Below are 22,777 nucleotides of genomic sequence, written 5' to 3' on the forward strand. Positions count from 1 at the left end.
CTAGGTCCACTTACACATACACAGAAGCTATTTTCTCCCCAAGTCCAGCCTTACCTCCTTGGGCATACTCATTAACTTCCTGGCATTATAAACCAGGACATGACCACCTGGTCTTATCTACCTGTCTGAATCCTCCTGGCTTTACTCACTTGGTCATATCTTTTTGTTATTAAACTCTGGACCTTAATCACCTAGCCTTACCAACCTGGTATATCTACCTAGTCTTATTCACCTAGACTTATTAAGCTCCTGGCCTTAATTTCTTGGCCTTACCCCCATGGCCAGAGCCCACAGACCAAACAACCCTGGTCAATCATTCTATGCTCATACCCAGTCCACAATCATTTGTCTTTGGCCATAGGTCAAAGTGAATTCTTGACCTTACTCACCGTGTCTTAACCATCCTTGCTATGCCTATCTGCATAAAGATGTACCTGCACTTGACCACCCAGCCTTGTCCAGCAGGCCATTATTTTCTGGCTATTTTCCCACGGTCAAAAAAACACTGGTCATAACCTACTGCTCTTAATCTGTAGACAGATATACATATGCTTGTTAACTTTACCTTTTGCCTTTGCCCTAGTTTATACTCACAGGAATTAATGACCTCCTGGGCTTAGGTACATGTCTTAACATTTTTGGTTATACCCATATGTCACTCTTCCCCTAACGTTTGTTTTCAGACAGTATCCCTGGACTTCCTCTCCCTGGCCTTGGTCCCCTAGCCTCAGCTCCCTGGCCTTAACACCGAAAGCACTAGATGCTAGAGCTAATATCATGGAGTTAAAATCTCATCATTTCTATCTGATATTAATGTCCTTCTAATATAATCTCCTAGAATCACCCATCTGGCATCACTCACCTATATTTATTAAGCTCCTAGAATTAATCTCTGGGCTTTGACTTCTAAGCTTTTTATGGCTAAAAACTCCAGGCCAAAGCTCCCTATTCAGACCCACATCATATTCCCTTTAAAAAGCCCTGAAGGCCAGACACCCCTCATCTTAACAATCCTTCTTTGCTTCAATAGTCTTAATAACTTTCTGGCCGCAGGCATAAGATCTTAATAATTCTTGTTTTGCCCACATGGAATTTGACACATGGTTTGGCCACCATAACCTGGGCCCTGGACTTAATTCCTTTGGCATTCCTTCCTATACATATCACCCTGGGTTAGACCCCTGGATTTACCAACTTATCATTGCCCCACAAACACTTTTTCCCCATGGGTTTTTTAAAACGTTGGAAAGGTTGTAAAACCTGTACTTGTGACAACATATCATTTGGTATGTGCTGTTGTCCACCTAAAAACCCAGTTTGCTTTCTCCCTTTGCCATATGCCCTTATACAGAAAACAACTAAGAAAGCTAAGGACTGGTGTCATGTGCCTGTCTTAGTCCATTTAGCTTTACCATTGTGTGACGTGCTGCCTAGACCCTGGAGCAGACCCTCTACCTCTTATATTCTGCCCAATCAGTCATGGACTGAACTGCCCACTGGCTTTTATTACCCCCTAGCTTGACCACCTTGTTTAGTCACCAGGTCTTAAATAATTTCAATGCACAATTGTGCTTATCACGTGGCATGGTGACCCTGGCCTGGCCACTCTGACTGGGCCACTCCAGTTACAGCCCATGGACTTGACCACCTTGACTCAACCCATGGCTTTGAGCCCTGGGATTTTCCACAAGTCCTGGTTGACCACCAAACTCCAGTTATAGCCATCTAGACTATACCATCTGTCCTCACCCATCTGGTGTTAACTGCTTCTGTAACTTATAGGTGTATTTGACTGCCTTCTACCATGGCCCTACACTCATTAAACTCCTGATCTTCTTGGACTTTCCAGAGCCCTTCCCCAGACCCACAGTGTAGACTGCCTTCTCTTTACACTGTACCAGAATCCCTCAGCCAGATCCTTTGTGGTCTTTCCCACTGCCCTCCCTGCTGGCCTTCATGAACTCCTAGACTTATTCTTACTCATTTTTTATGCCCATCTGCCCTTTTCAGTTGTTGTCCCTACCCTTGTTTGGCTCCTTTACCATTTCCTATACTATTTTCTGCCTGTTTGTTTCTACCTTGCCTGGACTTCTGACCCTGCACCCTGGCTTTCTCCCCATGTTCCTGGCTCTCCACTCCACCACCCATCTATAGCTCTCCACTCCACCACCCTTGCACATCTGTTCTCACCCATTTGATTTTTACTTGCTCATTTTAAGTTCTATGGTTATTTACCTGGCATCCCCTGTGGCCCTACACCAATTATAAATCGTCAAACTCCTGGTTTCTTGGCATTTTTAAAAATATTTATCTATGCCAATAGAGACTTTTAAAATATTTATATAATATGTATCTCTATGCCAATATTTATCTCTATGCCAATCCATTTTTTAAATGGATTTTATGGCCAGATCCAATGCTGTTGTTCATTTTTGACCCATTCCCTATGTCCATACCCTCTTGTTTTTTGCCTTTTACTCCTTATCACCTAGTATTAATAACCTTTTCATCTTGGTAACTTGTTCCTTATCTTTTTGTTCTACCCTTGTTTCTCTGCCCTTACCACTTGAACCTTGCACCCCTGATCATTCCCTATTGGCTTTAGGCATTTGGTCTTTCTCAGCCCCCTCATGTCACCTTCCAGAACTACATACAGTCTTCTTCCTGTGTCTGTCAACCATTTACACTTCATATTGACCTCTTAGTCTTAGCCTTTTATGTTTATAAACTATTATCCCACTAAGTATCATACTTGGTAGACTTCATAAACCCATGGCCTTAACTTCTTGACTTTTCCATTTTCTAGAGCTCTTTGTCCAGAGACCTGAGACAGAGACACTTTCCCTTGAATGCTGCCCAATCCCCCAGGTCTGTACCCCTCTCCTTGCCCACCTTGCTTTATTGCTGCGGGTCTTAATGACATTCTAGCCTTAGTTATTTGCCTTAGTCTATTCAGCTATGCCCTCTTTCAATTTGGTGATTTGTTTAGTCCCCTGAGCCCCTACATTCTGAGTTTGCCCTCATGGCATTGGCCACCTTGCTTTGCTTTCTTGTACCTAAGACTCTTCCTTTAATACCTGCCCTTCATTCCCTGTTCAGAAGCATCCTCCTTGCCTCATCTGAAGTTCTTCCCTTAATAGAGAGGAAGTTGCAGTGCTCCTTCTCAGATAACATAGTTGGGTCACTGCTCTAGAGCCTTTGCCAGGCTCTCTGTTCTTGTCTATAAATGTCAAGATCTAGAAACTTCACAGCTCCTCTGTTCCTCCCTGGTCCTCCCTGGTGGTTCACTCTTGCTGTGTACAGGAGGCATTTATATGAACAACATGAAATTCACCTTATCCCTAGTCCTCGCAGGTTTTCCTGTTAGGACTCTTGTCACTGTCTCTAGGCAAATATTCAGAAGAGGGAGAGGGAGGCTTGACCTGGTTTCATTGTGTTATATTCCCCTCTGTCTTCGTACCCCAACCTGGCTATGAACTTTAGTTCACAGGACCTCGTGGGAAGCTCTCAGTATCCTTTAATTCTGCTAGAAATTGGAATTTGACTGAATTACAGGAAAATGGCCCAGTTGCCTTACAGAGCTTTGTGTACTCGCCACCTGTCTAGTAACTGTTGCCCTTCACCATGATAACCTCTGAGTTACATCTGGCATCACAATTTGATACCACATGTTCTTCTATGGAACAGTGCATTTGAGTGTGTTTGGTTTGTTTAGTTTTATATGGAATGAAATCTGTTCCACATCTCTGCCTCTTAGTACCCTTGCCTGATGCGGTCTTGCACAGTTGAATTTGGGTGTCCAAGGGTGCTGTACCTATGTGAACTCTGTGCTTAAAGCTCTCTTGCCTGTGTTACACAGATGTATTTTCATAGGCTGTGTCCCCCACACTTCTTCCTGGGGTAGGGTGCAAGTCAGAGAACCCTACCCCTGGGTGTATCATGTGGTCAGAATAAGTAGTGGTCAGAAGATATTCCCTGGTTTTCCTCATGAAGGTGGATGGGATTGGGGATTTGCATGAGAATCTAAGTGTTTGAGCTCCCTGAGTTAATTTTTTTTTTTTGCCAGCATTTTTTTCTGTCATTAAAAGCTTTTTTCTGGTGTTGAGTATGGAACACAGGGCTTCAGGCATGCTAGACAACTCCTCCACTGCAGATCTATAACTCATACCAAAAGTTTCTTGATTTATGTTGATTATATGGATTCTTTAAATCATAACATTTTCCCAGTGAACTGTGTCATTTTGTTACTGAAAGTAACTACAGAATCAGCATAGCTCCTAACACCTGGATGACTACCTGGTTATTCCCGGAGCTATATGCATGACAGTGACATTTCTGGTTTTTGTTTTTTTGGTTTTTTTTTTTTTTACATTATTTTACAGAGAAACCTTTGACTAGGATTGTTTGTTAACAACTTGAGTTTTGTAACTTCTTTATATATTTTGATTATTGTTATTCTTTCTCTTTTCTTCAGCTTGTTTCATTGATGCCAACAGAGAAGTGAAAGTCTTTAAAACCAGCATCTTTGTGCTGGAAAAGGTAAGGGAGCCAGTTTTATATATCTAAGTCTCTTGTTAAATGTGCTAAGCTTGATGTACGTGTGAACTTGTTGATATTCAAGCCTCTTATTAACTATGGAATCTCCCATTGTGGGCCTTTTCTTGCCTTCACAACTCTTCTGCGTATCTGTGGAGCCTGATAACATTTAGAACACACTTGTACATTTGCAGTGTGTATTTTTATTTCTAAGTTACATATACTATTTGCGGAAGTTTGGAAGAAAAAAAAGACAGGTTGTATTCTTTCTCCTTAAAGTTGGTAAACACCTCAGCAACAATGTTGGACACTTTAAGGTCTTTCCTCTGTGACAGGCCTCACTAATGCATTTTAAACAAAAGGTGGACCCACAATGCTCACTTCACACGAACTGAGCATCTTCTCCTGTCAAGAAGTGTTATGTGTGTATGTGTATATATATATATATATATATATATATATATATATATATATATATATAAAATATACATTATATATATAATATTTTTTGGTGTAGATCGACACAATATTTTTATTTTATTTAGATTTATTTTTTTTATGTGGTGCTGGGGACTGAACCTAGTGCCACATGTGTGCTAGGCAAGCACTCTACCACTGAGCCCCAGCCCCAGCTCATGTATATATTTTTATTTCTAGCTTTTAGTTAAGTGCAATGATCCAAGATGGTTTCAGATGTTCAGGAAAGCATCCATATCCATGGAGGGCAAGGAGTCCTCACATGGAGCCCACTACTCCTGGGGCATATCTGTTCCATCTTCATTGTCTTCAACTACACTCTGTATTTGAACTTTTAAAATTCCATAATCTAACATAAGTTTAGTGGGGGCCAGACCTAGCTGTTCACCTGAATGCCTCTTGAGTCCTCCTGGTTTTAGTTCTGTGTGTCCCATCAGCCCAAGTTTTCGCGTGGAGTGAGATGGAAGCCTTAGCACCAAGGGCAGCTGTCTTTGCTTTCCTTGATTCAGACTTTTCAAGGCATCCTTCCCTTCACCTCTTGTTTCTTTACTTTCATTCTCCTGCTCAGATCTGAAGTGCTCAGTGTCCTCATCATCGTTACTATCTGTGGCTCTGCTTCCGATGGTGACTTCCCCATGGGCAGGCACACACTTGTCCAAAGCTGTGTTCACTCCTGAAAGTTGCATTTCCCTCTTCATGAGACTTGTAATTATTCTAATGTAGGGCACGATGTGGGAGGTAGTAGGGCTAGAGAGTGCTTCAAACTGTGCTGCATCTGCTTATAATGGCACATGCAACTTGCTGTCACTCTTGTCTGCTGGGTAATTTTTGCCTACCTGTAGGGCGATGGGGCTTTTAAAATCTCCATGTCTCAGCAACATCTGGGAGTTGAACAGAAGTGGAGGTTAAAAGTACAAGAGGTTGGTGCCTGGCACTGCGAGAGAAAAAGGTCATCTATATCTTTTCAGCACTCTTTGATTATCCATATTTTTCTGTGCCTTGAGGGAATATGGTAGGAGCAAATAAGAAAATTAATGTCCCATCTCTCAAAGGGTCCTGCAGTTTCCAGAGTTTCAAAAAATCAAGTGACACTGCATTGAGCTTCTTCCATTGTGTTTCTTTATGTTCACCTGGCTGCTCCCTTAGGTGAGTTCTTAGGAAGGATTGCTGGATCAAAAGAGCATTGATCTTCAAAGCATTGATATCCCTTGCCTAGTCTGTTGTTAGGCTGCATTTGCATTATGTTGTGATTGTGTGTGGAAGGCGGTTTTAGTGCCTTGTGTTATGATATTGCTTAAAGACAAACATGTGGAAAAGCCCACTTTATTCTCAGAAGCATTTTCTTGCCAAACCACAGTTAAGTTCTTTTGAGTGTCCCACTCCATAACGTTCACTGTCAGACTATTAGCCCTCAGTACTTGAAGTGTCATGGGTTAGGTTCTATTTGAATATTAGTTGTTTCTAATTTTTCTTTTTTTAATTTTTTAATATTTATTTTTTAGTTGTAGTTGGACACAATACCTTTATTTATTTATTTATTTTTATGTGGTGCTGAGACTCAAACCCAGGGCCTTACACGTGCAAGGCGAGTGCTCTTCTGCTGAGCCACAATCCCAGTGCACCCCCTCCCTTTTTTTTTTTTTTTTTTTTTGCTTACCAAGGATTAAACCCAGAGGGGGGCTTAACCACATAACCAGCCCTTTTAATTTTTTTTTATTAAGTATAATACCTAGAAAATTTTTTTTGATTTTAGCTGAGCATGAGGATTGCTGTATGTATACACATGGATGTATAACCAATGTGATCCTGCAATCTGTACACGTGGAAAAATGAGAATTCATACCCTATTTGAATCAAATGTATGATATGTCAAGATCATTGTATTGTTTCTAATTTTTCTTATTCTTATGTATAACATTCATTCTCTTAACAGGCCACAATATAAAAATTCTCCATTGATGCTTACTATAACACAGGTGGAATTCAAAATTGTGACCTGTTTCTGTACTTGGTCTTCTAACATGTCTCTGCCTTGGAGGTCCATTTATTTCTGGCCAACATTTATCTGGGAGCCATTGATGTCATTTTCCTCTGGCTACACATGCCCCCATGAAGCCTAGTCCAGAAGCCTCTTAGGGGTCTTTCCAGTATCTTGCCCTGTTCTCTTCCCTGGTACAGAGCAGAGGGTCCATGAGGACTTGACATTGTGACCTGAGCAAGCCTGAGCCTCCTTGGTGTCCTGTTAGGTTCAGTCGCTCCAGGTTCAGTCGCGCTCCAGATCCTGTGTCCTTGGTGGTTGTGTCACTGACCCTCTTACAGTGCTGGTCACACTGGCCTACTTCAACAAGTCCTTTTCTTACATTGGTATAGGAAGATGTGATGTTTGTGATATACAGTAACTTTGTCCATACAGTATTGTGACTTCAGTTTTCCAATCATGGAGGCCCTTCCGCATATGGTTCTCAATGGCTGCATGATAATATTCACTACCTTTTGTTAATTAGTGCCTTTTCCCCATAGAGCTCTAGTGTCTCTTTACTGATTATAGAAATCCTTCTTTGCTCTGGAGAAGACTAAGTCACCCATATTAGACTCAAGTCTTTGAGTATTATACTGTAGGTCGCCCAGACTGCTGGAAGGCAGAGCCTGGGTCTCACGTTCCCTGGAGTTCTAGGAATGACTTGTATATGTGGTCTGTCGATTTTTTTTTTCCAAGTGGTCTTGATTTAGTCCAAAAGCTCTTCTTCCTATGATATCCTTCCTTACTCATGAGAAAGCATCCCCCTCTATTACTTCTTTATTTTCCTTCTGCTTCAATATTATGTCTTTTAGCTTTAGAATAGGACTCTAAGGGAATAATCGAAATATACCAATGATATGTGAACAAAAATTTAATGTTGCTTACATAATTCTTGACATATGGTAACTGTTCCTTGTGAACTACATCCACTGAAACACATGCAAACACATACAGATTGTGGGTAAATTCAATCCAATCTTTTTGTACCAAGAATGATCTATCTCTATTGAGGAACGAGTGGCAAAACTTTTGGTCAGCCCTTTCCAATGGCTAACCTCCTAAGAAACTTCCAGGAGATTCTATCAACTTCTTTTCGTATTCCTATGCTTTTAACCTAAAGGACATTTTAAAACTCAATATCCATTTTCAGCCTAGTATCTTGTTAACACACTCATGATGTCTCATCAATGAAATGCCACTCTAGGGAGCTAATTCCCTGCTTCAGAGATCCCTGCCTTGTTTGCCTAGAGCAATTATCTGGTCACTACCTGGGATGTGTTGTGAACTTGGAGTAGCACCTGAGGATCCTCAGCACATTCTGCCCATAGGCCCCAGTGGGTGTGGGATTTGTGCAGTTGAGAAGTTTTGATTCTGCCTGAGCTGCCAGAGAGCAGCTCTTAGATTGTGGCTTTCTCAGCCAGAATTTAAGAATCACATGTGAAGTCCATTTTCCCCAAGTTTGGGTGGAGTTCAGTGAAAGCCTCATAGGACAGCTTTTGTGTATAGTTCCAGCAACTCAATTTGATTGCTGTGTTAGGAGATTTTTCCTTAGTGCTGAGAACTCAGAAGAAATTTCTGTTTTAGTTGTTGTGATAACCACCATCACTGTGGATCAGAACCACATAGATGTATGCTTGCAAAATGGCTAAATGTTCATGATCCACTTGGTCACAGTAGCAAGTAATGCATTTCCAGTGTGGTGGGCAAAATCATAACTCTTAAACATAATTTTTGAAAATATAATGATGTCTAGTAAAAACAATTTTAGAAAGAACACTAATATTTTGTTTTCACAATTTAAGATATATTTAAACCTATAGATATAAATGGAATATGAGTTGGAGTTATAAAAATGTAAATAGAATATTTTTGGAATTCTTTTGCTGTAAATGGATTATAATAACTCAGCCTACTTATTTATTTATTTATTCTAATCAGTTATACATGACAGCAGAATGCTCTTCAATTCATTGTACACAAATGGAGCAGAATTTTTTTCACTTCTCTGGTTGTACCCAAAGTAGGGGCACACCATTCGTGCAATCATACATGTACCTAGGGTAATGATGAGTGTCTCACTGCACCATCTTTTCTACTCCCCATACCTCCTTCCCACCTCCCCTTTGCCAAATCCAAAGTTCCTCCACTCATCCCTACCGCCCCTCTCCCCCTGCCCATTGTGGATTAGCTTCCCATTTATCAGGGGAAACACTTGGCCTTTAGTTTTTTGGGATTGGCTTACTTCATTTAGCATTATATTCTCTAACTCCATCCATTTACCTGCAAATGCCATAATTTTACACTCTTTTATTGCTGAGTAATACTCTATTGTGTATATACACCACAGTTTCTTTTTTTTTTTAGAATTTTTAATATTTATTTTTTAGTTATCGGCGGACACAACATCTTTCTTTGTATGTGGTGCTGAGGATCAAACCCGGGCCGCACGCATGCCAGGCGAGCGCACTACCGCTTGAGCCACACACATCCTCAGCCCACACCACAGTTTCTTTATCCATTCATCTATTGAAGGGCATCTAGTTTGGTTTCACAGTTTGGCTATTGTGAATTGTGCTGCTCTGAACATTGATGTGGCTGTGTACTGTACTATGCTGTTTTTAAGTTCTTTGGGTATAGACTAAGGAGTGGGATAACTGGGTGAAATGGTGGTTCCAATCCAAGTTTTCTAAGGATTCTTCATACTGCTTTGCTGATTGGTTGCACCAATTTGCAGTCCCACCAGCAATGTATGAGTGTACCTTTTCCCTCACATTCTCATTAACAGTTATTGTTGTTTGTATTCTTGATAATTGCCATTTTGACTGGCATGAGATGAAATCTTAGAATAGTTTTGATTTTTATTTTTCTAATTACTAGAGATGTTGAACATTTTTTCATATATTTGTTGATTGGTTGTATATCTTCTTCTGAGAAGTGTCTGTTCAGCTCCTTAGACCATTTATTGATTGGGTTATTTGGTTTTTGATGTTAAGGTTTTTGAGTTCTTTATATATCCTTTTTATCTATCTATATGATGTGTGTATGGCAAAAATTTGCTCCCAAAATGTAGACTCTCTTTTCACCTCATTGATTGTTTTGTTTTCTGAGAAGAAGATTTTTAGTTTGAATCTATCCCATTTATTAACTCTTGATTTTATTTCTTGTGCTTTAGGAGTCTTGTTAAGGAAGTCAGGGCTTAATCCAACATGAAGAAGATTTGGGCCTACTTTTTCTTCTATTAGGCATAGGATCTCTGGTCTAATTCCTTGGTTCTTAATCCACTTTGAGTTGAGTTTTGTGCATGGTGAGAGATAGGTGGTTAGTTTTGTTAGGCTGCTTATTCCCAGTACCATTTGTTGAAGAGGCTATCTTTTCTCCAATGTATGTTTTTGGCACCTTTGTATAGTATTAGATAACTGTATTTATGTCAGTTTGTCTCTGTGTCTTCTATTCTATACCACTGGTCTACATATCTGTTTTAGTACCAATACCATGACATTTTTGTTGCTATAGCTTTGTAGTGTAGTTTAAGGTTTGGTATTGTGATGCCTCCTGCTTCACTCTTCTTGCCAAGGATTGCTTTGGCTATTCTGGGTCCCTTATTTTTCCAAATGAAGTTCATGATTGCTTTTTCTATATCTATAGGGTATGATGCTGGGATTTTAATTGGAATTGAACTAAGTGTGTATAGTGCTTTGAGTAGTATGGCCATTTTGACAATATTAATTCTGCCTATCCAGGAGCATGGGAGATCTTTCCATTTTCTAAGGTCTTCTTTAGTGTTCTCTGGTTTTCATTGTAGAGGTCTTTTACCTCTTTTATTATATTGATTCCCAAGTTTTTTCTTTTCTTTTCCCTCCTTCTTTCTTTCTTTCTTTCTTTCTTTCTTTCTTTCTTTCTTTCTTTCTTTCTTTCTTTCTTTCTTTCTTTCTTTCTTTCTTTCTTTCTTTCTTTCTTGAGTCTATTCTTAATGGGGTAGCTTTCCTAATTTCTCTCTAGAGGATTCATCACTGAAGTATAGAAATGCATTTGTTGTATGGGTATTGATTTTATATCCTGCTACTTTGTTGAATTCATTTATTAATTTTATAAGTTTTCTGGTGGAATTTTTTGGATCCTTTAAGTATAGAATCATGTCATTGGCAAATAATGATAGTTTGAGTTCTTCTTTTCCTATTTGTATCCTTTAATATCTTTTTCCATTTAATTGCTCTGGCTAGAATTTCAAGAACTATGTGGAACAGAAGTGGTGAGAAAGGACATCCCTGTCTTGTTCCAGTTATTAGATGGAATGCTTTTAATTTTTCTCCATTTAAAATGATGTTGGCTTTACTTGGTTGGTAGGCTTTTGATGGCACTTGGAATGATGTTGGCCTTGGGTTTAGCATATGTAGCTTTTACAATGTTGAGTTATGTTCCTACTATCCCTAATTTTTTGAATGTTTTGAACATGAAAGATTGCTGTATTTTGTCAAACATTTTCTCTTCATCAATTGATCTTATCTTTAAGTCTATTGATGTGATGAATTATGTGTATTGATTTCCGTATGTTGAACCAAGCTTGCATGCCTAGAATGAACCCCACTTGATCATGGTGCACAGTTTTCAAAATATGTTTTTGTATGCCATTTGCCAGAATTTTAATTGAGGATTTTTGCATCTCAATTTTGGCATCAGGGCTATTGGTCTGAAATTTTCTTTCCTTGATGTGTCTCTGTCTGGTTTTGGTATAGAATGAGTTTAGAAGGGTTCCCTCCTTTTGTATTTCATGGAATGATTTGAGGAGTAATGGTATTTATTCTTCTTCACAGGTCTTGTAGAACTTGACTGAAAATCCATCTGGTCCCAGGCTTTATTTGGTTGATAGGCTTTTGATGGCGTCTTCTAACTTCTTTGCTTGAAATTGATCTCTTTAAATTGTGAATGTCCTCCTGGTTCAGTTTGGGTAGATCATATGCCTCTAGGAATTTGTCAGTGTCTTTGAGGTTTTCTATTTTACTGGAGTATAAATTTTCAAAATAGTTTCTAATTGTCTTTTGTATTTCAATAGTGTCTGTCATGATATTTCATTTTTCAGCACAAATTTTAGTAATTTGAATTTTCTCTCTCCTTTTCATTAGGGTGGCTAAGGGTTTGTCAATTTTATTTCTATTTTTATAAAACCAGCTTTTTGTTTTGTCAATTTTTTGAGTTGTTTCTTTTGTTTCAATTTCATTGATTTCCTGTCTTCTACTACTTTTGGTGTTGGTTTGTTCTTTTTCTAGGGCTTTGAGATATAATGTCAAGTCATTTATTTGTTGACTTTTTCTTTTTTTTTAATGAATGAGCTTAATGCAATGAACTTTTCTCTTAGCACTGCCTTCATAGTATCCCAGAGATTTTTGATATGTTGTATTAGACTTCTCGTTTACCTCTAAGAATTTTTTTACTTCCTCCCTGATGTCTTCTGTTATCCATGCATCATTCCATAGTGTATTATTTAGTTTACAGGTGTTGGGGTATCTTCTATTTTTTATTTTATCATTGATATTTAATTTCATTCCCTTATGGTCAGATAGAATGCAGGTAGTATCTCTATTTTTTTTTTTTTTTGTATTTGCTAAGACTTGCTTTGTGACATAACATATGGTCTGTTTTGGAGAAGGATCCATGTGCTGCTGAGAAAAAAGTGTATTCACTGGTTGGTGGATGCAATATTCTATATATGTTTTTTAAGTCCAAATTATTGATTATTTTATTGAGTTCTATAGTTTTTTTTGTTTGTTTGTTTACCAACCAAGTAAAGCCTGGGACTAGATGGATTTTTTTGTTTGGAAGATCTATCCAGTGGTGAGAGAGGTGTGTTAAAGTCACCCAATATTATTGTGCTATGGTCTATTTGATTCTTGAAGTTGAGAAGGGTTTGTTTGATATACATAGATGCCCCATTATTTTGGGGCATCTATGTATATCATAAATACTTATGATTGTTATGTCCTGTTATATATGATAACATTATTTATCCCTTTTCACTGACTTTTATTTGAAGTCTATTTTATCTGATATGAGGATGGAACCTCCTGCTTGTTTACATGGTCCAAGTGAGTGATATATTTTCTCCCCTCCTTTCACTTTCAGTCTGTGGATGTCTTTTCCTGTGAGATGAATCTCTTGAAGGCAGCATATTGTTTTTTTTTTTTAAATCCAATCTGCCAGTCTATGTCTTTAATTGATGAGTTTAGGCCATTCACATTCAGGATTATTATTGAAATATATTTTATATTCTTGGTCATTTTGGTTTATTTTTGGTTTTTAACTTGACTTGGTTTCTTCTTTGATTGGCCTTTCCTTTAGTGTAGTTCCTTGCTTTGAAGATTTTCATTGCAGTTTTTCATTACCTCCTCGTGGAATATTTTTCCAAGAATGTTCTGTAGTGCAGGCTCTCTTGCTGTAAATTCTTTTAACTTTTGTTTATCATGGAAGGTTTTTATTTTATCATCTACTCTGAAGCTTAATTTTGCTGGATATAAATTCTTTGACATCCATTTTCTTTTAGAGCTTAGTATATGTTGTTCCACGATCTCCTGGCCTTGACGGTCTGGGTTGAAAAATCTGCTGATATGAATTGTTCTCCCCCTATATGTAATCTGATTTTCTTTCTTGTGCCTTTAAAATTCTAACCTTATTCTGAATATTAGTCATTTTCACAATGTGCTTTAGTATAGATCTATTGTGATTTTGGGCATTTGGTGTCCTGTAAGTCTCTTACATTTGATTTTTCAATTCATTCTTCATGTTTGGGAAATTTTTTGATACTATCTCATTGAAAAGTTTGTACATTCCTTTGGCTTCAAACTCTGTGCCTTTCTCTATCCTGATAAATCTTAGATTTGGTCTTTTGATGTTATCTCATAATTATTACTATTTTGTTCATGGTTTCTTACCATCTTCACTGTGTAGTCAACTCTATTTTCCAGATTGTATCTTTTGTCTTCATTGTCTGAGGTCTGTCTTCCAAATGAACTAGTCTGTTGGTACTGCTTTCTATTGAGTTTTTTATTTGGTTTATTGTTTCCTTCATTTCCAAGATTTCTGTTTGGTTTTTTCAAAATCTCTCTTTCTTGAAGTAATCTTTTGCTACCTGTATTTACTCTCTTATCTCAGTGTTGGAGTGTTCAATTTTTTCCTGTATTTGCTCTCTTAGGTCATTCTTTAATTTGCAGATCATTTTAATTATCAGCAGATTTTTCAACCCAGACTTTCAATTATGTACCTTCTAAACTCCTCTGTCATTTCAAATACTGCACTGTCAATGGATTCTATTATTATAATATCTTGGTTTGTTTGGGGCATTTTCCTCCCTTGTTTTTTCATGTTGTTCTGTGTCTTCCTCTCTTTTAGTGCAGATCTGAGGTATTGCAGTTTCTATCCTATAGTCTTGTAGTTTCCCTGCAGGTTACGAATACCTCACCTTTAAGGGGGAGGTCAATGTTTACAGCACCCAATGCAACTAATATGCAGCCATAAATCAATTAGCCTCTATTTAGACACAGTTTTGCTGCTATAAACAGAAATGACAAGTATGGTTATCTTCTACCATATAGCCAGTAAGTTTGCATAAAGGTTTATGGTTTCTAGTGGTGGACAGAGAGAGGGCAAAGGTAGGTTGTGATGTTTATAAGAATGTGAGAATATGGAGGTATTGGATTATAGGATGAGTGAAGGGGGAATCAAAAGAAGTTGGCTGTTATCAGGAGAAAAAAAAGGGAGAGGGGCTGGCATTGTGGCTCAGTGGTAGAGTGCTTGCCTAGCATGCTTGAGGCACTGAATTCGATCCTCAGCACCACATAAATGTAAAATAGAGATATTGTGTCCACTTAAAAAACTAAAAAATAAAGGTTTTTTTAAAAAGGTAGAGAGAGGTGAACCTATGCAAGAGTCCCTGTTGCCTCTGCAACAGGATGGTGACTGTAAGCACACCTAGTAGGGATACCTCTACTGGGCCCACAAGGACCTTGGTAATGGTCTTTCAGGGCATGGTTGTTGTCTCCAGATGGAAGCATCCACGTCCCTAGTTGGTGGTGGCAGTAGCGTCAAGCCTGTAGGTATCTTGCTGTTGGGCTTTCAGGCCTCAGTCAGTGTCCCAAGATAGAATCTGCCCTAACTAAAGGTGGCAGAGGTGGCAGCGGAGGTAACCCAATAAGGCATTGGAGATGTCCCAAGATGGGGATGGAAGGATGGGCTGCATGATGGTGTTGGGTGGCCTGTTTGATGATGGCACACTATAGTTGGAGCTGCAATGGGCAGCTGCCTCCTGGCCCTGTTCATTGTCCCACAGTGGAAATTACTATGTGGGAAGGGCTATGGCAGTCGCTGCGGGGTCCCAAGAGGGAGTTGCTTTGGGTGCTGCCATATTGTTGGTGTAGGGAACCGCAGCGTGGGGTTCCTCTCTGTGTAGAAAAGGAGTTCCTCTCTGGAGGCGGGGCATGGGGGCCTCAGCCTATATTTTTAACTAGTTTTTGTCCTGAGAAATTATCCATTCTTAATGCTATATTTAAAAATATTTATTATACAGTTTATTTTAAAAGATTTGTATATATTTTAGATTTTAAACAATAATATTTATAAGTTATTTAATTAATATTCTAAATGTTTGTTTCATAGGTATCGAGATGGGCAAAGGTGAGACTTACGTGTTGATGGAGAGAAATAAAGAATGTCCACATGCTTCTGCCCTTTTCAATGCTTTATTCATTCAAAGCACTCAATACAATTTCACTCTATAGGTTCTTTATCAAGAAAATGACAATCTTTAATGCTAGGCACTGCAATAGACATAATCAATCCACAGCACACAATTCTAGGTTAATTCTAAGCACTGCAAACACACTTAATCATGACAGACATTCCCTCTGTGTGCTAAGCTCAAGTGCCAGATCTAAAGTCTCAAGCTCTAAGTCCAGCAGATGCACATTCACTCAGACCCTGGTGATTAGGTCAGGAACCAGGGGAGGTTTCTCCTGGGGTGGAGCTGATGGCCGGTTGAGGAGAGGGTTGTAGAGAGAAGTTGCAGTTCTCACTAGGGTCAAGATTTGGCTGTAGAGTTTGAGAGTGGTGAGGATGATGCAGAGGATCAGGCAAAGGATGAGAAGAGTTGGGATATCAGTTTTGGTCCTCATCAGGCTCTCTGGCATGTGGACATCAGTGTCAGCTGGCTGAATGTCTGTTCATTTGCTCCATCATTTATACTAAATTTGGGGGCTTCTGACCACCCTTTCAATCCCTATCAGCTGCTACCAGATTTCTCAGTGACGACACTCGTCCTGAGGTTAAGGCATCTGGTCTGGTGGCTCCCTCCCTGATTTTCTTGCCTCTCACCCTTATCAGGGTGAGGGCAACATGACAGAGACTTCACTCTGAGTTTGTCAGGGTAGTGAGAAGTGACTTATTTATGTCAGGCTATGTCTGATGACCATGTTGGAGGGCTCCATACACATGCCTGGTGAGATTGCAGGTTTCAAGGTGGAGTTTTAAAATGGAGTTGCTTAGGAGGCCTAAGTCCATCCTTACATTAGGCTATATCATAACACCCATTTACTTCAAAAAAAATTTATTTATTTTTGTTAATTTTTATGTGGTGCTAAGGATCAAACCCAGAGCCTCATGCCTGCTAGGCAAGTGCTCTACCACTGAGCTACAGCCCCAGCCCATAATACTCATTTTCTAATGGAAATGTTAGTCCTCCCATATAAAAGGATTGCATATAGCATTCTTTTTAATAAAGAAATTGTGTTATGCTTTCTGATTTATATTGTCAAGTTAAAACAAATATTGAGTACCGTTTTACCCTTGAGATTTTCTAAAAGTGACCAGTCTTTTGAATCAGGGGTCGGGAGAGAGTGGGTCAATCCTAACTTGCTTTGGTGTGCTTGTTCTGGAATGGCACCATGGAGGCACTCTGGCACATCCCTGTATCAAGACCCACCCAGTAACCCCAGGCTCCTGTACCCACAGAGTTCAGTCATCACACACTGCATTTTCATGCAGCATCTGTGTTCATATGATCATTTTGTTACAATGGAATAACGGAAGGAAAGCATTGAGGGAAATCACCCAAATCTTTGCATAAGTTCCAAAATCCATGGAAGCAAAACTGCAAAGTACATAAAATATATACCCTTTTCTAAATTTCCCACATATACAGAACCTTATGTTGTTCTTGTGTTCAAGTACATGCCTAGAAAATTATAAAATAATGAACTGAGCATGCCCATCAAGGCCCTGATATTCATATGCTAGGCACAACTGGGACTGAGGTGTTTGGAAGAGTATAATGTTAAATAGTTTTTATGTTTCTTCTTTTAAAGGAAGTTTGAAGCAAATATGATATGATGATAGTTAATTTTAGGTATTCAGGAATGTAATGTTCTTTGTATGAGTCTTACACTGCATATCGACATTTCTGTATCACCTAATGACATCATGGCTGTCTTAGTTTGTGTAAATATGTGCTCTGATATTCAGACAAGTAAATTGCTAGCAATACATTCTCACCACCTGTCTCCATTGTGAAGCAACCTGTGACTTCATTTAAAAAATTTCTCAATATAAACGAAAGGCCACCTAGTTCTAGTAACTAGAAGCTGGCTGTCCTTCTTAGCCTGAACTCCCTGGGTGTGGTCCAAGGTGCTAGGTATATCTGAAGGAAGAAGGGGTGTCCTGTTAGCAGGTGAGTGGCCCAGTAGCTTCTGGATCCCCTCCTCTGAAACATTGGACCTGGGAGGCTGGGGAGGAGCTCCCTTTTTTACCCTGATAATTTCTTGAGTGTCCTTGTGCAAATTTTCCACCCTATGCTGTGTACAGTTTGTACAACGACACAGGGACCTTGCTGGATTGTGGTGGGTTCAATTTAGGCACAGCAGTCAGAGGTTCCTCTAGTGGTTTCTTGTCTCAGTTTGGAAATCCGCTCTGTTTGGCAAGGCCCCAATGGCCCAGAAACCTTCACCTTACTGCTAATGTGGAACTTGGGCCCTGATGGCTGGTGGGGATAGTTTGGCAAGGATTGGGAGCCAGAACTGTGTGTGTGTGGCTTCACTCATTCTACCCTTAGTACCAGAGGGGTGCTTTTTTCTCTGAATTGTTTCTCCCTCTTTTTTTAGCTGTAGAAAAAGACCATTAAAGTTTACATTGATCCTCATCATGTTGATTCCAGAGCCAGGAAGGAAAGAACTTGGTTGGCTGTGTAGATGTTGTATGCAGATCAGGTGACCAGGCTCTTGGCAGAGTAGATGGGAACAAAGGGGTGCAGATGTGCCCAACCCTGGACCTGGGAGTTTCAACTTTGCTTCTGTCTCAACTCTGCTCAGTGTCCCCAGACTCCAGGGTTGTCCTCAAACCTCACCCCAGAAAATGGGAATTCCAGGTTGGGTCTCCAAGTGCATTTTTTTAATACTCAATATTCAGTGCTGCTTGTGTTGTACTGTGCAGTGGTGTGTGTGTGTGTGTGTGTGTGTGTGTGTGTGTGTGTGTGTGTTTGTGTGTTGGGCATTGTGTGTCTCATAGATGTCACCATACAGAGTGACTTCCTGGTTCCTATAGATTAATACGTTCTCACTCCCACATATTTGACATACAAAATAAGCTGGGAAATATAACATCTTGAGAAAGGCATGGAGTGCTGAAATTGATGGTAATTCCACAAAATTGTGCAAATTCAAAGAAGCCTATTGCCTGCTTCAAATTTATTGGCATTATGGAATCATATGTAAAATGAAAAACACAAAATGTTACCTTTGTTGTGTATCAATCAATTCAGTATTGCTTGCAATTTACTGTTTGTTCATTTGTGTGTCAATCTTTAAATGTCTCACTGCAAAGTAGAATAATTTTTTATTTTTAAAATATCTTTCACTGGTAATCATTACACAGTGTATACATTACATAATATATACCTTGAATATATATATAATCTTTTCCAGCTAAACATCTAAAATAAATATCTTTTACTTGCACAAAACAATTAAAAAGTAAATAATTATTTTTCTTAAGATGAAGTTTTTATTTTTGAACAAAAATAAAAATCATGAATTAGATTATTTTAGTTAGAGAAAATAATTTAAATATGTGTTGGCATTGATTGGTACAAAGTCTTGATATATACCCATGTAAATTTAAATATGAGTATCTTTCCAGTAACTTCCTAATCATCTTTCTTAGTCAACTCAGGTTGTTAAAAGAAATTATTCAGTGGTCCCATGCAACCGAGAAATTCATTATGAAATGCATTTTAAAAAGCAGTAGATTTCTTTAAAAATGCACAGCTCACAAAGGAACTAAAATAGGGAATTCAGAATGCACAAAAGTTAAGACGTGGGGCTGTAGCTCAGTGGTAGAGCACTTGCCTAGCACGGGTGAGGCACTGGGTTCCATCCTCAGAACCACATAAAAAGTAAATAAATAAAATAAAGTTATAAAAAATATTTTTTAAAAGTGAAGATGATGCATTTGAAAGTCTATTTGAAGGTCATTATGATAATTGCCTGGTGTAAATGAAGGGAAACACCTACCTGATAACTTCTGTGCCAGGAAGTTGAAAGCCTGCTCACTCTGCCCACTAGACTTGGACGGGTAGGCAGCCTGGAGAAGGATGGACTTTTTCAAAGGGACAGGAGGGGTTCAGAGTCTTTGACAAGACAGGGGTTTCTTCTGTCCTAAAGTAATAAATTGAAAATTGAACTTGTTCTTCACCTGATTATCAGGCACTTCTAAATACTGTGTGATATGCGCCACCTGCTCAGCTGATAGCTCTCTGCAGGGGCTTTCCCCAAACACTCTCTGGCATCCTACCTGATGTCCCAAGATGCCACCACTAATTCTGCACATTCTCTGTGTTTATTTTCTTTCTAATTCTGTTTTAAAAATTTTTAATCATTTCTACTTCGTTTGATTATGTACTTTGTAAAACAAGATATTTGTGAGGGTTTTTGGCAGTTCTGGGGATCAAACCCATTTACACTTTACTACTAAGCTACATCCCCAGCACACCTGTCTCTGTACATTTTGAGACAGGGTTTAGATAAGGGGCCCTGGCTGGCTTCAAACGTGGAGTCCTCCTGAAGTGCCACCAAGTCTGGCTTCTTGATTTCTGTCTACTATCATGGTTTTAGAACTGAGAATAGTGCTGGACATATAGAAAAAAAAAATGCAGCTAGTATATATTCATTAAAGGAATTAAAATTTGTGTTTCTATGCAGATCAATTATTCCACTTTCTTTTTGTTCTGAGGATGTCTGTGTATTTAATGAGCTTGTGGCTTTCTCACAAGGCATTCTTCCTGGAAACAGCAGTGAGTATTCCTCATCTCAAGAAAAAAAAATGTGGATTATTAAATTTCTGATCTAGTTTTTCAACCAAAAGGAGCAATATTAGGAAAAATATTAATTCTAATGTAAAAATTCTGTTCTGCAATTTACAGAACTTCAAGAACTGTTATTTCTGCATCCTGTAGTCCTAATAGCATGCTCTGTAATAGTCACCATGATGGTGATTCAGCCAGAAGCACCCAAGTACCAGGCTCTATTAAGGTCCAGGGAGTGAAATATACCAATAGAATAGAGCAAGTAGACCTTGCCTATGTAGATCACCCCCACCGTCTTTTTTTAGATTGAGAGGGTTAACAGAAGTATTTGCAATTGGGACGTAAGATCTACAAGGGTAAAAGTGAGAAAATTTAAGAAATTCCCAATTACATGTATCATCTTCATCAAAGATTTTAGCCGGATTTGGGAAAGCAAGGTGGATCTTACCTTCCCCGTCCCTGTATTGTAGGCCTGGAGTCCTTTGTGGCTGCTTGACCTTTTTTTATGCCACCCAGGAAGCAGTTCCTGCCAGAAACATTCAGATTGTCCAATGTCAACAATGAACAGCAAGTGTTAAGGCTTATAAAAGACAGGGATCCTGGGTTCAAATTGGGGTTTGGATGAGTTTGTGGCTGGTAGGACTGGAATGTTCACAAGACCACTTGAATTTTGACTCAGGTTGGAATATAGGAGTTTCCTTTCTGCTCTAGCAGCTCTTGGTGAACAATGCTGGAGGTTTTGCCTTCTTCATGGACTTCTGGAGCAATGTTGTCACATTAGTGACAGTGCCCTCTGTGTGTGGAGAGCTGTTTTTAGCCGGCTTACGTGTGTCCCACTTGGTGCAATCTGATCAGGTCATTAATAAGACTAGTGTTTGATTGATCTGAGGCAGATGATGAGACACCATCCCAGGTCAGAGGCAGGCTCCTGCTATGTGTCTGTCCTCAGCCTGGTGCCATAGGATCTGATGTCTAGTCCAATGAGGATTTCTTTTGTGTTGAAATGAGGTGAGAAGGCAGTGTGTTTGCCCTGAGCTTCCTTGCGGAAAGGGTGCTGGGGTGAGTGCCTACTGAGCTCAATGACTGGAAACCAGGAAGGGAAAGAGAAGGACTGTGGCTAGGTAGGCAGCCCTGGGGCAGCATACAGAGGCTTTTCCAAAGTCCAGTCCTAGGAGCCAGGCAAGTGGTATGTCTCAGTTTCATGAGACATTTCTGGCATATTCTTTGCTCAACAGATTTTAGGTCTGCTGCTGGTTATTACAAATTGAGATTTCCCCTTGTCTTTTGATGCATTTTCCTTTCTGGTTGACGGGTTCCAGGTATGAACACATGAATGACAAGTAATCCATGCCAAATACCAATAGAATAGAGCAAGTAGACCTTGAGAATTGGGAACTCTAGGTTCTGAGTGGCACAGCTTTTATTACCTGAAGCTTGTCATTAGGTTGCTTGTGCATAGCCACCCTGAGGTGAGATAGGCTTCTAGTTCTTCCTCAGGGGACCTGCTTCATGGTGGTTAAGGGCTCTTTCCTGCTTCTGAGATGGGTTTCCCTTTCTGGCACAGGCATTGCCCCAGGGCCTCCTGACACATCCTGGGCTTTGCACCTGGGTTTGCCCCTCACCCCTTCTGCTGCTCCCCATGCCCACGCTCTTGCCATCTCCACCTGGGCTCTGTGTCCTCTTGGGAGGAACCCTCATTGCCCGGGCAGGAAGACAACCTGTGTTTGGAGTGAAAGTTGCTGCGCTGTCCTTCAGGCCTCCCTCAGTTATCCCTGGGTATCCTTCGGGTTGTTTGTTAATTGTAGCAAGAGTTTCATTTTATTTACAGTATGAATAGGTGTGTGAAAAATTAATATGGAGTTTTACTTATTGATGCAGTTTAAAATAAGTAAGAGGTTTGGGCTGGAGCTATTATATCCTGTACACAATCTCATTGCTGTAAATTAGGACTTACAAATTTCAGTAATCTCTTAAACACACACACACACACACACACACACACACACACACACACACCAAAAGTTCTTTTATTTTATTTTAAAGATATATTCAATTTATTCTAACTTGGAGGGGGCATTAAACCCTTGACATTCAATTATGTGTGCCCTGGATGCTTGTGAGAATACCCTTAGACATCCTTCAGAAGTCTCTTGAAGCATTAAGAGCTTTTAAACCAATCATATTGCAAAATTTACTTCATTTTCAGAAAAGTGCACAGAACAAAATGTGCTGAGCTCGCTGCAACTGTCACCTGCATGAGCACCCCCTTGTTTAGAAAGAGGGATTGGGGTATTTTTTAGTCCATCAACTGCAGTTTGTTCCACTGGAGTAAACTTTATTTTTGGATTCTTTATGCAAATAAATCTCACAGTGTATACTGAGATTAATTTCAGTTTTTAAAGTAAGTA

Source organism: Spermophilus citellus, assembly GCF_964194105.1.
Source record: "Spermophilus citellus genome assembly, chromosome: 11".
Lineage (NCBI taxonomy): Eukaryota > Metazoa > Chordata > Mammalia > Rodentia > Sciuridae > Spermophilus > Spermophilus citellus.